Raw genomic sequence first — 6,651 nt, 5'->3', positions numbered from 1 at the left:
TGGTACCACTCTAGTTAAAATCATTCCATGGTAATCCAGTGTATTATGCACCTGAACTGTTTTGTCTATCGGAATTTAAGCTTCGTGTGATAGGTAATGTTTCTTCCTCCTATGTTTGTACAAGGCTGAGTAATCTGTCAATGATCTTTATATACTAACAATCTATTTTCCAAAAAAAAAAAAGAATGCGTACTTGTGGCACCTTAGAGACTAACAAATTTATTTGGGCATAAACTTTCATGGGCTAAATCCCACTTCATCAGATGCATTCAGTGCAAAATACAGTAGGAAGATAGATAGATAGATAGATAGATAGATAGATAGATAGATACACAGAAAACATGAAAAAATGGGTGTTGCCATACCAACTCTAACGAGATTAATCAATTAAGGTGGGCTATTATCAGCAGGAGGGAAAAAAAATTACCCCCCCCAATAAACAAAAAAACGAAGGACAATCTCACAGATCTTGGGAGACAGGCCAGTCCTCACTTACAGACAGCCCCACAACCTGAAGCAAACACTCACCAGGAACCACACACCACACAACAAAAATACTAACCCAGGAAAATATCCTTGCAACAAAGCCCGTTGCCAACTCTGTCCACATATCTATTCAAGGGACACCATCATAGGACCTAATCACATCAGCCACCACATCATGGGCTCATTCACCTGCACATCTACCAATGTGATATATGCCATCATGTGCCAGCAGAATGTACATTGGCCAAACTGGACAGTCTCTACATAAAAGAATAAATGGACACAAATCAGATGTCAAGAATGATAACATTCAAAAACCAGTCTGAACACTTCAATCTCTCCGGTCACTCGATTACAGACCTAAAAGTAGCAATTCTTCAACAAAAAAACTTCAAAAACAGACTCCAATGAGAAACTGCACAACTGGAATTAATCTGAAAACTGGACACCATTAAATTAGGCTTGAATAAATACTGGGAGTGGATGAGTCATTACACAAACTAAAAGCTATTTCCCCATGCTAATTTTTCCCCTACTGTTACTCACACCTTTTTGTCAACTGTTTAAAATGGGCCATCCTGATTATCATTACAAAAGGTTTTTTTGTTTTTTTTCTCCTGCTAATAATAGCCCACCTTAATTGATTAGTTTCATTAGAGTTGGTATGGCAACACCTATTTTTTCATGTTCTCTGTATATATATATATATATATATATATCTATCTTCCTCCTGTATTTTCCACTGCATGCATCTGATGAAGTGGGATTTAGCCCATGAAAGCTTATGCCCAAATAAATTTGTAGTCTCTAAGGTGCCACAAGTACTCCTCACTGTTTTTGCTGATATAGACTAACATGGCTACCACTCTGAAATCTATTTTCTAACAGTCTGATAGGACATGGCTTCTACCTTTCACAAAACAGCTCTGTATGGTCTATTCTTGCTATCGTGATCACTTCATTGGCTTGTCATTTGGTTTGGGTTGTGTTTAGATTTTCCTTTCCTTTCAGCGGGGTTTTTTCTTCTTAGGGGAATACTTGTTGTAACCATTGTAACACTGAAAAAAAATCCTCCCTGAGGAGCCCAACTAAACAAAGCCAACTAAACTAAACTTTTTCAAAACCAGGCACTGTGTGGCGAGAAAAGGGTTGCAGGGAGTAGCTTACACTTCTCATAATCCAGCTGTCCTTCCATAGATTCTGCAGCAGTTCTGCAGTTTATTGAGATTTCCCCTAAAACTGTCTAAATAATAATTACCGTTCTGTAGTCAAGACTAGAGAACTTTTGCAAGAGGGCCTACAAACTCTAAGTACCCAACAAACTTTTCAAGCTATTAGCTGAATGAACTAGTGTGGTTATTCCCTTGCTGGTTAAGGAAAAAGTTATTTGTTCAGAAAATTGGAGACTTTGGAAAATAATCTGTTTTGTGATGGGGTATACAAACCCCACACTGGGCCTGAAGGCGTTAAAAGGCAATACTAGGACTAGACAGTCCCACCCCTCCAGACCTGCTGAGCATGCTCCAACTAGAGGAGCAGGTTAAAAAGAACTCAGAAGCCCAGGCAAAGAGCGTGGACAGGCTGCAGCAGGGAGGAATTCTTCTTCAGGAAGCCAGACAGAAGAGCAAGCCTGAGGGTGTGTCTACACTTAAACTGCTACGGTGACACAGCTGCAAACCTTCAGTGTAGACACTCACTACAGTGATGGGAGGGATTCTCCTACCACTATAGTCAATCTAACTCCCTGAGAGGTGGAGCTAGGTTGACAGAAGAATTCTAAACTAGCACTGTCTACATTGAGGGCTAGGTTGGCATAGCTCTGTCTCATACAGGTGTGGATTTTTCACATCCCTGAGAGACATAGCTATGACTATGTAAATTTTCTGTGTAGACCAGCTCTGAGAAGGGGCCCTAGAGTCGGTAAGCCCTCAGGCAGAGGCTTCTCTAAATACCACCTCTTTGAGAACTTGTAAGTCCAGCAGAGCCCTGCTGTGATGGACACTTTTGTTGTAAGGTGATTGACTGTTTGGACGATAGGGCCCATGCCCCAAACTGAAGGGATCTATAGGTAGAAAGTAGCCCAGGGAAGCAACTTAGACTCACTGTAGGGAGGAACCTGCTGGGATCACTTCCCAAAGAGTGCTGGGATGGAACCCAGTGGAGAGGGAGCGCCCAGGTTTCCCTACCACACCATCTTAAGGATCTAAACCCAGATACGAAAAGCCAAAAATCCTCATCTTAAGGTCAGGAACAGGTACTTTTTCTGCTCTGAGAGGCACAGGGCTGGAAGTTGGATGCACTAACCACTAGGCCACTTGGCTCTCCAAGCTCCCTATCTAAGCAAACAAGATATGTTCACTTTTGGGTATGCAAGTCACAGAAGGTACTGTATGGCTCCTTGTGGCATTAGTTAGCCTACTCAAGCTCCCACTCAGAGCAGGAAGCAGCCTCCAGAGCTGTATAGCTCAGGATACTATGCGCAGAAGTTTCTTCTGCTTTGCACCTTGTGTAGACATTTACTCTAGTGCAAAGTAGGTGTCAAACACTAATATTGTTGGATCATATTAAAGAAGTTCTGTATTAAAATCACAAATGAGTTTGATTCCCCATAGTTTAAATTCCAGGGTATTACTAATTAAGAGGTCTCTTGGTTTTTGGTACCGTTTCTCTCCCTTTATGTGTGAAACTTGCAAGCTTCTAATTGTGTTAGTACATTCTAAGACTGAGTCTGTTCTCAGAGCAATTCTTTGTAACAACAACTACTCACACAGAGAGAGACTCAAAGCAATACTCTGTAACAACAGAAACAGCACCCAGAGACTCTCCGCCCTTTTGTTGTATTCATCTCGCTTTGTTAATAATTGTGATTAAAATAGAGATAGAGGATGTATGTGGATGGATGCTTGGTGTGGATAATAACTGAATGATCAGGGAGGTGCCAGCCTAAGAATCCAGTGTCCATCGGCTGAAGAAGGCATCAAGTGGAAACAACCAGAGGACCCCCGGAGGGCAGACTGGAATCCACCCAACAGCCTCAAGAATGGGAGAACCAAAGAACAAGATAACATCTGGCAGCACGGAGCCGTCAGGAATGTGCCATCTGCTGATTGATTCAGCAACAGCATGATGAAGCAATTCCCATAGACGGCATAGGAAGAAATTCCTATAAAAATGGACTCTAGAAAGTGAGAACTTTGGGGTCTGATTCTGCAAACCAACTTCCTGGAGCATCAGATGAGCATCTGACAAGGCCCTGCTCCCTCCTCATGTCCAGGCCACCTGGCCAGTGGCTGGCATGAGCAACTCTAAGGCTGGTAACTATGGTAACAACCTTGCAGAACCTGTGTGTGTGTGTGTGTGCGTGTATGAATGAATGTGTGAATAAATATGAAATTGAATGGAGTGTTATAGCTATAACTAGCTGCTTACTAGGATTCTTTCTGTATTCACAATAAATGTGGCATTTTGCCTTTTCCCCTTTAATAAGATCCTGCTGGTTTTTATTTTATTGATATAACAATATTCTTATTTGGTATTTACACCTATTTTGCACTCACTTAGCACAGACATAAATAATTACATAAGGTGCAAAGCAGTGGAGAATTAGGCCTTAACTGATTTATTGTAGGCTCTTAGGCCTGGGCTATACTCAAAAGTTAGGTTAATATAAGTCTCCGTGAGTTGACCTAGTTGTCATGTGTCATAAATATAAAGGGAAGGGTAAACACCTTTAAATCCCTCCTGGCTAGAGGAAAAACCCTTTCATCTGTAAAGGGTTAAGAAGCTAAGATAACCTCGCTGGCATCTGACCAAAATGACCAATAAGGCGACAAGATACTTTCAAAGCTGGGGGGGGGAGAAGACAACAAAGGGTACCCTCTGTCTGTGTGCTTTGGTTTTTTTTGCCAGGACCAGAGCAGGAATGCAGGTCAGAATTCCTGTAAAGAGTTAATAAGCAATCTAGTTAGATATGCGTTAGATTCTGTTTTGTTTAAATGGCTGATAAAATAAGTTGTGCTGAATGGAATATATATTCCTGTTTTTGTGTCTTTTTGTAACTTAAGGTTTAGCCTAGAGGAATTCTCTATGTTTTGAATCTGATTACCCTGTAAGGTATTTACCATCCTGATTTTACAGAGGTGATTCTTTTACTTTTTCTTTAATTAAAATTCTTCTTTTAGAACCTGATTGCTTTTTCCTTGTTCTTAAGATCCAAGGGTTTGGGTCTGTGTTCATCTATGCAAATTGGTGAGGATTTTTATCAAGCCTTCCCCAAGAAAGGGGGTGTAGGGTTTGGGGGGATTTTGGGGGGAAAAGACATTTCCAAGAGGACTCTTTCCCGGTTATATTTGTTAGACGCTTGGTGGTGGCAGCAATAAGGTCCAGGGACAAAAGGTAAAATAGTTTGTACCTTGGGGAAGTTTTAACCTAAGCTGGTAAAAATAAGCTTAGGGGGTTTTTCATGCAGGTCCCCACATCTGTACCCTAGAGTTCAGAGTGGGGAAGGAACCTTGACATCATGTATCTACACTCAAATGTGTTCCTGGCAGCCATAAGCGCCCCATTACAGTGAGAGTAACACCACCTCCCCGAATGGCACTGAGCTGAGGTTGACGCAGTTGAAGCACAGTACCTGCATGGCTTATGTGCCACAATGTCCAACACTGACTGCTCTGGTCACAGTTGTGAACTCCACTGCCCAGGGTACACAGAGACCAGAAGTTACTCCTACCTTTGAAAACCTCACGTATTTTTGAAATGCCTTATCATGGTTCCCCAGCTTGGTGAGCACACCTAGCAGCTCTCCCTTGTTGGGTGCAACTGCGAAGCCAACCATGCTGGTTACATACTCTAGACTCACTCCTGACTGGAGTAGAGAGGGGGTATTGGGTCTCCTGCACCTGTGTGGAGAAGAGGCTGTGCAGGCACAGCTACAGACCAGCCACAGACGTGTGCACAACTATGGAAAGATTGCACAAGGGATGCAGGCGAAGGGGTAGAACCGGGAGCAGCAGCAGTGCTGCATGAAAGTGAAAGAACTGTGCCAGGCTTGCCATAAGTTCAGGAAGTTCAACAATAGATCTGGTGCGGAGCACAGATCTGCCACTTTTACAATAAGCTACATACTGTACTTGGCAGAGACCCCACCAGCACACTGCAGGGCACCAAAGATACCTTAAAGGAACCCGAGACAGGGACTTCTGCCAGGAGCAATGAAGAAGAAGAGGATGGGGGACATATAATGGGAGAGGTCCAGCTATGCCACGAGTCAAGACTTTTTGAGACTTCACTGCAATCTAGCCAATCCTGCCAGCCTAGCACAGAGGAGCCCAATGTAGGGGGTGGGGGTGGGGTGGACCTTGGGTAAATGTATGAATGCATTTTGCATTACAGTGTTTAAATGTACAGATGGTACCGGACCCCAACTTAGCAGGACACCGGTATCAACTTTTCATTGTTTTACTTGTACTAGTAGAGGTAGTGGTACAATAGACAAAGGTAGAGTTGTCATCTGCTTTTCATTCTCCTGTAGAGGGAGGTGGGGAATGGCAGGAGGCAGAGCAATTTGTTTGTGTTCAAACCTAGGGATGTCCCTTGAATAGATCTTGAGAGAGCCTGATGAACCTTCCATGCAGGTACTTGCAATCCTCTCCTCCTGGTAGTTTCTGGGGGTGGCAGCCTTATTTCTTCCTCTGTTATAGGCCCCTTTCCCATTCCACTCCGCGATGACCTAGGCAGGCACCATTGCTGTAAACAGCCTAGCAGCACATTGGCTCAAGCAGCTTTGTTACCCTTAGGAGCGAGATATCAGCTAAAATCACCACTGCATGTGGAAAATAAAGCCAGTGCTCAGTGCCGTTGCCCTGCACCCATACCCATGGAAATTAGGGGCTGAAATGTTATTGTTTCATGCAACTAAACAATTCCCTCCTTGTTCCCCCACCCACCCTGGCCCAGTGGCAGCAAACTAGATCATTCCAGTATTCATGAAAAGGGAACACAAAGGGCATGAGAATGGGGGAAAGCTAATCCATTACAAATATTGAAAAAATATTTGTAGAAAATAGTTTTTATTATCCACTCAGTTCTAAAAGTTATATTTGGCTGATAAATAATAGCAGATACCCTAAGGACTCAACTACGACTTTTTATTTATCTCACTTG

Source organism: Dermochelys coriacea, chromosome 2, assembly GCF_009764565.3.
Source record: "Dermochelys coriacea isolate rDerCor1 chromosome 2, rDerCor1.pri.v4, whole genome shotgun sequence".
NCBI classification, from domain to species: domain Eukaryota; kingdom Metazoa; phylum Chordata; order Testudines; family Dermochelyidae; genus Dermochelys; species Dermochelys coriacea.
The sequence above is the reverse complement of the archived record's forward strand: the minus strand, read 5'-3'. Positions refer to the sequence as shown.